Source organism: Crocuta crocuta, unplaced genomic scaffold (assembly GCF_008692635.1).
Source record: "Crocuta crocuta isolate KB4526 unplaced genomic scaffold, BGI_CrCroc_1.0 scaffold30, whole genome shotgun sequence".
NCBI lineage: Eukaryota > Metazoa > Chordata > Mammalia > Carnivora > Hyaenidae > Crocuta > Crocuta crocuta.
The window spans coordinates 8,917,766-8,928,405 of record NW_027528345.1 but is presented as its reverse complement, the minus strand read 5'-3'; the positions used below and the strand labels follow the sequence as shown (position 1 = coordinate 8,928,405).

Sequence of the window (10,640 nt, the reverse complement as noted above, 5' to 3'; positions counted from 1 at the left end):
ATAACACTCAGTGCTCATCCCCATAAGTGCCCTCCTCTATGCCCATCCCCCCCCCCCCCCACATCCATCAGTCCTCAGTTTTTGTCAGCATTCAAGAGTCTCTCATGTAAACCACATCTTCTTAATCCATTCGACCATTGATGGACACTTAGGCTCTTCCCATGTCTTGGCTATTGTTGAGAGTGCTGCTATGAACATTGGGTACATGTGCCCCTATGCATCAGCCCACCTGTATTCCTCTTTTTCTATAATTGTGTCTTCTAAATCACTTATTCTCCTTTCTGCCTCTTCAATCCATGCATTGGATGCCTCCATTTTATTTTGCATCTCAATTATAGCATTTTTTAATTCATCACAACTATTGTTAAGCTCCATAGTCTATGTAGGAATAGTTTCTCTGATGCCTTCCATGCCTTTTTCAAGCCCAGCCATTAATTTTATGACTGTTGTTCTAAATTCTTGTTCAGTTATGTTGCTTATATCTGTTTTGAGCAGTTCTTTAGCTGTCAGTTCTTCCTGGAATTTCTTTGAGGAGAGTTCTTCCATTTCGTCATTTTGGTTAGCTTTCTGTCTCTTGTTAGTTTTAAAAGCTTGTTATGCACTCTGTGCCTGTGAGTGCTGTTGTACCAAAGAAGGCTCTTTGAGTGTCCAGGGCCTGTCCATTCAGAAAGTGTTCTTTGAATTGTGTCTCTTGGTCTCTATTGTTGAGACCTTGGTTTTTTATTTTCCTACTCGTAGTAGTATTTGGGACTCTCCACCATGTGTCCTTTGGCTTGTTTCTTGAGGTAGACCTGGAAAAAAAAACAAGACAGACAAACACACAGGGAACAAAGGCACACAAATGCACAGACAAATCCAACAAGCATGCAAACCTAAAGGGAAAAAGAAAAAGAAAAAAAGGAAGGGACACATACAAAACAAACAAAAAAAAGAGGAAGGAGGGAAGACAGATAATCAAAATAAAAATACCTAAAAAAGAAAAAAGAAGAAAAGAAATGAAAAAAGAAATAACCCAGTAGACAAAGGACAGTCTAGAGGCATAAAACCAGAATTCCTAGCTACAAATAAAGAGCCAGGTGTATGGTGTGCTGATGAAAGAGCATATACAAAGAAAGAAATGACAGGGCAGGGAGGAAGGGAAATTGGAAATGAAATGATCAAGCAGAAAGTCTAAGATGCTTAATTCAGAGAGAGAAAGAGGAGAATATGGTTGGAGAGGAGGTGAAAGAAATGACGATAATGCTACTCAGAGGAACCATATAGTCTGATTACTCCAGAGAGAGAGAGAGAGATAAAAAGGTAGCAGTGGAGGTGTAGAATATACATTTAGAGAATGGATTAAATGTGACTGTTAAAGCAAACCAGTGACCAGAATTAATCAGGGCAGTGCATCCATGTTGGTCTTGTCCCAGCTCCGGTAAAAAAAAAAGAAACAAAGGAAAAAAAGGCAGTTCTCTAGCGGGGATGGGCGTGGTTTGGTCCAGTGCATCCCGCAGGGGTCCTGACTTAGTGGTTGTGGAGAGATAAGTGGTGGTGCACCAGTCCCTTCTCGAACCAAGTCGGCAACTCACTCTTCCGGGTGTGATCTTCCCGTGCAGGGGGCATAGCCAAGGTGGGCTGTGCTCTATATCCCAAGCCAGGCCTTGTTTCCAGATCTCAGTCAGCGCACCCCATTGATATTGCCGGAAATATAAACTTGCAAGCAAGTCCTTCAGAGAAGTTTCAAGCCTCTCGCCTTCCCCCTGGGGATCCAGCCAACCCAGAAGCAAAAGGCATGGCTTCAGGCGCTGCTCGTGTCCCTTCCAGGTCAAGCTGAAGAGCAGTTTCTCCCAAGGGTCGCCTGGACGAGTGCATCTGCCTAGCAGATCCCTCTGTGTCCCGAGCTGAGGTTTTTCTCTTCTCCAGTGACAGGGACAGTGTCTTGAGCAGTTAGGCCACTCTTTTTTTCCCCCTAGACCCACTGCGGCTCCCCGCAAAGGGGGATTCCTCCCCTCCCTCTGTGTCTCCGGTCCCAGCCCGATTTTATCTCCCCCAGTTCACACTCACACTATAAGGTTTTCTCAGTGGACTCTGTCTCCTTTTCCTCCCAAACTCCAGGATTCTGTAAGGGTTCCTATGGCTTCAGGCCTTCTCCGTTTGAGAGATGGGGGCAAGTGAAATGTATGGAGCTCCCTACTTCTCCCGCATCTTGCCTCCTCCCTTTTCTGTCAATTTATAATAGCTCCTTTAGTATCTTGCCTGCTGAATCATCTGGGTTCACTCAAGAACGTGTCTGTCAACGATTATTCCTGTATGGAGTCTACGCTCTTTTGTTTCTTAGCATGACTTGTAATTATTTTGTTGAAAATGAAACATTTTAGATAATGTAATATAATGTCAACTAAAAACTAAAGGGACTGGTGTGCCTGGGTGGCTCAGTTGGTTAAGCATCTGACTCTTGGTTTTGGCTCAGGTCATGATCTCACAGTTTGTGACTTTGAGCCCCACATCGGGCTCTGGTGATAGAGTGGAGCCTGCTTGGGATTCTCTCTCTCACTTTCTCTCTGCCCCTCCTCTGCTTGCATGCTCTCTCCTTCTCACACACACACTCTCTCAAAATAAATAAACTTTCAAAACCGAGGGGACTAAATTTATTTGAGGCAGATTATGAAAAATTCCATTTCTATGGGCATTGTCAAAAGCAGTAAGGATATCAGTAGCTAACAATTTTGCAGATAGTCTGAGTCTTAATTCTGGTTGGAAGACATAATATAGTATATTCTAGATTCTGACTAATTTTCTGCTTTTTATGTAAGTACTTACTATTGATTGATTTAATCTACATAACTTCTCTCTCCCATGACATGTGCCTACTGATATCTCAATAAAGCTGTTTTATTCTTATTTTTATATTTTTGCCTAGCTTCCTAAGCATTGTTCCAGTATTTATAGTATGATGATTAACCAATAACTTGTGATCAAATACTTTAAGCTCATAAGCTTTCCACTCTCTGCCAATGGATGGATCTATGTGTGCATTGGGGAGGACATTCAAAGTTTAGCCAGTTCTCAAATAACCTTTGGCCTTAATGACCCATTAGTCTTTCTCATATTTCAGGTGAACAAGAGGTAGAACAAACCTTACTATGATTGCAACCCAGCCTCAAATGATAGCAAAGTGAGATGACTTTATTTGGAGTAAAGCATTTAAAATTCCATGCCCAAGGGAAATGACAAAAACAACAGCAGTAATCTTAGCAATACAGTCAATAATACAGATATCTGATGCATTGATACAGGTTGGAGCAAGCAATAGACTGTAGATTATAAAGAACTTTAATAGGGAGTTCTGAAGGAGATAGTCAAAGAGGGCTTTATTAAGCTGCCACATATCCTTGGTAACCTGAAGGGATATGTGTGTACACAAGTGTTCACATACACTCAAGGGAGGCCATGAGTGCCCTAGTGAGCTTCTCATCCCTGGCTAAATTGAGTGCTTGCAAAGATAGATAGCAAAAGCTAGAACAGACTCACAAACTTCTTGAACTTTGAATGCATTCTTCAAGTCACACGTGAATTCACTGGCAAAGAGTGGATTCCACCACTAGTACATAGTGTTTAAGCGTCACCTCTGACCAATAATTGTCTGACCACAAAACTATGATGGATCAGGAGTAACCCTTAGAAAACCAGGCTTAAAAGTAAAAGAATTTAAGAAAACATAGGCCCCCACTGCAGCATGACCTTAAAGTTGGGAGTTTTAAAAGTCAGCAACCTTGGCTGTGATAGAGTCCAAAGTGCATTGCACTGCACCGGGCAGGCAAGCAATACAAAAACAGACAGGGTGAAAACAGCAGTCTATAAAATGCCTGGGATGCATGAGGAGAAATTATTCACTCTTCTGGGAATGCTTCTTTAAGAGCAGCAAAGACAAAGGAGCTGGCTGCCACCATTTCCCTCCCCCACCCCTCAGCATAAGTATAGCACCATTTGCAATTAACAGCACAGCTCTGACACTGGCTGCCTAACCTGCTTACACCAAATCCCACCCCTCTGTTCTGCTGATGCTGCTTTTCTCAGGCAAGTATGCTTAAATCCCAACTCAGTGGACCTTTTCTCAGAAGACCAGCAAAAAACCCCCGCACACACCACATCTACCAACCAGAGAGTTCTGCAAGGCTTCATTTCTAGTGGAAGTAGCATCAGCTCTCATTTAACAAGCAGACCAGAGCATACCTAGTTAAAACTCACCATACTCTAGCCAAGATCCAAACGCTATGCACTGCTGGCAAGGAAAGCCTGAAGGATAGAGCACAGCAGCAGAGTGCATGCAGCACACACCAGACACTCGCTGAAACATGAGGCCCTGGACACTTATATGACCTCTTCTACAGGAAAACAACAGGGTTTTCCAACATACAGAAAATTGAATCCAACGGTACAGCATCTTTTCTGACAACAACACTATGAAACTTGAAGTTAGCCACAAGACAAAATTTGGAAAGACCACAAATATATGAGTATTAAACAACATCCTACTAAACAATGAATGGGTTAACCAGGAAATCAGAGAAGAAATTTAAAAAATATATGGAAAAAAATGAAAATGAAAACGTGATGGTCCAAAACTTTTGGGATGCACCAAAAGTGGTTGTAGGAGGGAAGCATATAGCAGTACAGGCCTATTTAAGAAGCAAGAAAAATCTCAAGTAAACAACCTAAACTTACAACTAAAAGTGTAAAAGAACAATAAACAAAAAGAAGAAGAAAAACAACAAACAAAGCCTAAAGCCACCAGAAGGAAGGAAATAATGAAGATTACAGCAGGAAGGAAATAATGAAGATTAGAACAGAAATAAATGATATAGAAAATTAAAAAAACACCAATAGAACAAACCAATGAAAACAGGAGCAGGCTCTTTGAAAGAATTAATAAAATACATAAACCTCTAGCCAGACTTATCAAAAGGAAAGAGAAAGGACTCAAATAAGTAAAATCACAAATTAAAGAGGAAAAATAACACCATGGAAATAAAAACAATTATAAGAAAGTATTATGAAAAATTATATGTTAACAAAGTGGACAATATGGAGTAATGGATAAATTCCTAGAAACATAAACTACCAAAACTGAAACACAAAAAGAAATAGAAAATTTGAACGACTGATAACCAGCAAAGAAATTGAACCAGTAATCAAACAAAATTCCAGGGCCAGATGGCTTCCCAGGGTAATTCTACCAACTATTTAATTTTTTTAATGTTTTATTTATTTCTGAGAGAGAGAGAAAGACAGCATGAACAGGGGAGGGTCAGAGAGAGAGGGAGACACAGAATCTGAAACAAGCTCCAAGCTCTGAGCTAGCTGTCAGCACAGAGCCCAACGTGGGGCTTGAACCCATGAACTATGAGATCATGACCTGAGCCGAAGTCGGATGCTTAACCAACTGAGCCAGCCAGGCGCCCCTCTACCAACTATTTAAAGAAGAGTTAATACCTATTCTTCTGAAACTATCCCAAAAAATAGAAAGGGAGGAAAATTTCCGAACTCATTCTATGAGTCCAACATTGCTCTGATTCCAAAACCAGAGAAAGACTTCACTAAAATATAGAATTATTATAGGCCAATATCTCTTATGACCATGGATGCAAAAATTTTCAATAAAGTAATAGCAATTTGAATCCAACACTACATTAAAAGAATCATTCACCGTGTTCAAGTGAGATTTGTTCCTGGGCTGCAAATCAATCAATGTGCTACATTAATAACAGGATAAGAACCATATAATTATTTTAATAGATGCAGAAAAAGCATTTGACAAAGTACAACATCTATTCATGATAAAAACTGTCAATAAAGTAGGTTTAGAGGGACCATGCATCAACATAATAAAGGCCATATATGAAAAACCTCCAGCTAATATCATCCTCAATGGGGACAACCTGAGAGCTTTTCTTCTATGGTCAGGAAGAAGATAGGGGTGTCCACTCTCACCACTGTTTTTAACATAGTACTAGAAGTCCCAGCCTCAGACAGCAAAAAGAAATAAAAGGCATCTAATTTGGCAAGGAAGAAGTCAAATTTTCACTATTCACACATGACATGATACTCTTTTTAGAAATCCCAAAAGATTCCATGAAAAATTGGTAGAACTGATACAAAATCAATATACAGAAATCTGTTACATTTCTATATGCCAATAATGAAGCAGCCAAAAGAGAAATTAAGAAATAAATCTCTTAAATTGCACCAAAAACAATAAGATACCTAGGAATAAACCATAAACCTAACCAGAGGCGAAAGATCTGTATTCTGAAAACTATAGAACACTTATGAAAGAAACTGACGATAACACAAAGAAATGGAAAGATATTCCATGCTAATGGATTTGAAAAACAAATATAGCTAAAATATCTATACTACCTAAAGCAATCTACACATTTAATGCAATCCCTATCAAAATACCACCAGCATTTTTTCACAGAGCTAGAACAAATAATCCTAAATTTATATGGAACCACAAAAGACTCTGAATAGCCAAAGCAGTCTTGAGAAGGAAAAGCAAAGCTGGAGACATCACAAGTCTGGATTTCATATTATATTACAAAGCTGTAGTGATCAAGACAATATGGTACTGGCAGAGAAACAGACAAATAAATAGAACAGAATAGGAAAGTTAGAAATGAACCCACAACTCATCTTCAACAAAGCAGGAAAGAATATCCAATAGAAAAAAGATAGTCTCTTTAACAAATAGTGTTGGGAAACTGAACAGCAACATTCAAAAGAATGAAACTGGACAACTTTCTTATGCCATACACCCACAAAAAACACTTTTAAAATATTAAGATGAAATAAAAGATTTTTCAAATAAAGAAAAGTGGAAAGAATTCATTGTCAGTAAAACTACAAACATGTTAAAGTAAGTTCTTTAAGCAGTAGGCAAATGATACCAGATGGAAATTTGAATGTATACAAATTTTCCTAAAATGGCAAACATGTAAATAAATATAAAAGGCATTTATCTCATTTATTAATCTTAAAACATAGCTATTTAAAGCAAGTATAATAACAACATATTGTGGGGTTTATAATATATATATGGAATTAAAATGTGTGACAATGCATAAGACAGAAATGGAAGCATAGCGTTGTATGGTTCTAACACTATAGATGAAGCTGCATAATATTATATATAGGTAGACTCTGATAAGTTAAAGATACAGCCGCATCATAATACTAAGAAACTAAAAATTTCCTATGAAGATCTGATATAAGGCAAGGATGTCCCATTTCACCACTCCTTTTAAACATCATACTGGAAATTCTAGCTAATGCAATTAAGACAAGAAAAAGAAATTAAAAGCATATAAATTGGGAAGGAAGAAGTAAAACGTTTTTCACAGATGACATGATCATCTATGTAGAGAATCCAAAAGAACTGACCAAAAAAAAAAACCCCTCCTGGAACTAATAGGCATTTATAGCAAAGTTTCAGGACGAAAGGTTAATATGCACAAGTAGTAACATCCATCACTCTCCTATATATCAGCAATGAACAATTAGTATTTAAAAGTAAAAACACAATACCAACTTACATTAGCACCAGAAAAAATGAAATACTTAGGTATAAATTTAACAAAAACTGTACAAGATCTATATGAGGAAAGTTACTCAGATCAACAAAATAAAAGAAAAATTAATGAAAAGATATTCCATGTTTCTGGATAGGGAGACTCAATATTGTCAAGATGTTGGTACTTCTCACCTTGATCTATAGAGTCAATGTCATCCCAATCAAATTCCCAGCAAGTTATTTTGTAGATACTGACGATATCTAAATTTGATATAGAAAGGCAAGACTCATAATAGCCAACAAAATACTGAATGAAAAGAACAAAGTTGGGTGACTGACATTACCTGTATTCAAGGCTTCTTATAAAGCTGCAGTAATCAAGATAGTATTTGTGAAAGCACAGACAAATAGATCAATAGAACAGAGTAGAGAGCCCAAAAATAGACCCATATGAATATAGTAACCAGTCTTCGACAAAGGAGCAAGGGCAATACAATGGAACAAATACAATCTTTTCAACAAATGGTGCTGGACAACCGGACATTGGCATGCAAAAAAATGAATCTAGACATAGACCTTCTACCCTTCACAAAGATTGACTCAAAATGGAATACAGACGTAGATGTAAAATGCACACTATAAAAGTTCTGGAAGTTAACATAGGAGAAAACCTATGCTATACCTTGGGTATAGCAATGACTTTAACAACATCAACAATAGGATTAATGAAAGAAATCATTGATAAACTGAACTTCATTAAAATTAAAAACTTCTACTCTGTGAACAATGTCAATAGAATGAGAAGACAAGTCATAGATTAGGAGAAAATATTTGTAAAATTGGATATAGAACTGTTATGTAAAATATTCAAAGAATACTCATAAGTCAAAAATAAGAAAACAACCTGATTTAAAACAGGCCAAATACCTTGAGCATTTTACCAAAAAAGATACAGATAGCAAATAAGCATATGAAAAGATGCTTCGTTTGCATCCTATGGCATCAGGGAAATGCAAATTAAAGTAACAATGACATACCACTTCCCATCCTTTAGAATGACTAAAATGTGGACATTGTCAACAAGGCGGGTGGGGGGAATGCTGGCACAAGAATACGGAGCAGCAGGAATTCTCATTCATTGCTGGTGTAAATGCAAAATGGTATAGCCATTTTGAAAGACAGCTTGACATTTCTTAGAAAACTAAAAATACTCTTACCATTTGATTCAGCAATTATGCTCCTTGGTATTTATCCAAAGGAGTTAAAAAGTTATCTCCACACAAATACCTGCACATGAATGTTTCTAGCAGCTTTATTAATAATTCCCCAAACTTAGAAGTAACCAAGATGTCCTTCAGTCGGGGAAAAAATAAATAAACTGAGGTATATCCAAACAATGAAATATTATTCAGTGCTAAAAAGAAATAAGCTATCAAGTCATGAAGGAACCTTAATTGCAAGTTACTAAGAGAACAGAACCAATCCGAAAAGGCTACATATTTTTATTCCAACTATATGGCATTCTGGAAAAGGCAAAACTAGAGACAGTATAAAGATCAGTGGTTGCCAGAACTTGATGTGGTGGAGGGATGAATAGGTGGTAGAGTACAGAGGATTTTTAGAACAGTAAAACTACTCTGGTGGATACATATCTATACATTTGTTCAGATCCATGGAATGTACAACCCCAAGAGTAAACCTTAATGTAAACTGTGGACTTTGGTGGATTATGATGTGTCAGTGTGGGTTCATCATAACAAATACATGATTCTGGTGGGGGATGTTGATAATGGTGGGTCCTATACATGTGTAGGGGCAGGGGTTTTGGGAAATCTCTGTTACTTCCTTTCAGTTTTTCTGTGAAGCTAAAACTACTCTAAAAAAAAAAGAGTCACAAAAAATTATTGAAAGATAAGGAAAACCTAAATAAATGAAAGAATAGTCTATGTTCAAGTATCAGAAGTCTCAATATTGTGAAGATATTAATAGTCCCCAAATTAACCCACTGAATCTTCACTGTAAGAATACTTTATTAATAAACAAAAGAAAAAGACTGGATACTTCACTATGAAGAAGACTTTTCAGTCTTGGTATAAAATAGTTACAAGCTTGAGGTAATTGAAAAACAACAACAGTAACAACTATGCTCAGAATACTCTTTTGAAATCTTTTCTCCTAAAATCAAAAGCAAAAAAATTTTTTAATAAATTTGCTTATGTCTTATTATCAAAACAAGAGGGAAATATAGTTTAAAAAATAAAGAAAGATGAGGTAATTAATCAGGAATAAGAGAAAGCAGATGTTGTCGGTGCCCTACTCATAACCCCTCAAATTTTACCTTACCATTGAGATACAGGTACCCACATGTAACCTGTGGTATAAAAACAAATGCTAGAACTAAAATGGAAATTTAAAAATTTTGAATACTCTGAAAGGGAAACAAAGTATTATTAAGAAGTAAACCATATTAATATCCAGAATCTATAAGGAACTCACCAAACTCCACGCCCGAAAAACAAACAACCCAGTGAAGAAATGGGCAGAAGATATGAACAGACCCTTCTCCAAAGAGGGCATCCGGATGGCCAACAGACACATGAAACGATGCTCAGCATCCCTCCTCATCAGGGAAATACAAATCAAAACCACACTGAGATACCACCTCACGCCAGTCAGTGTGGCTAAAATGAGCAAATCAGAGAACTCGAGATGCTGGCGAGGATGTGGAGAAACGGGCACCCTCCTACACTGTTGGTGGGAATGTAAACTGGTACAGCCCCTCTGGAAAACAGTGTGGAGGTTCCTCAGGAAACTAACAATAGAACTCCCCTATGACCCAGCAATAGCACTGCTAGGAATTTACCCAAGGGATACAGAAATGCTGAGGCATAGGAGCACATGTACCCCAATGTTCATAGCAGCACTCTCCACAATAGCTAAAACATGGAAAGAGCCTAAGTGTCCATCACCAGATGAATGGATCAAGAAGATGTGGTTTATCTATACCATGGAATACTACATGGCAATGAGAAACAATGAAATCTGGCCATGTGTAGCAACATGGATGGACCTTGAGGGTGTTATG

The 10,640-nt window shown here is 37.7% G+C and overlaps 1 protein-coding gene across 1 annotated transcript in view; it reads left to right on the top strand.

The window, feature by feature from the left end:
- LOC144222709 (olfactory receptor 5BS1-like) overlaps window positions 1–10,640 on the top strand; it is a 146,205-nt gene that overhangs the window by 100,646 nt on the left and 34,919 nt on the right.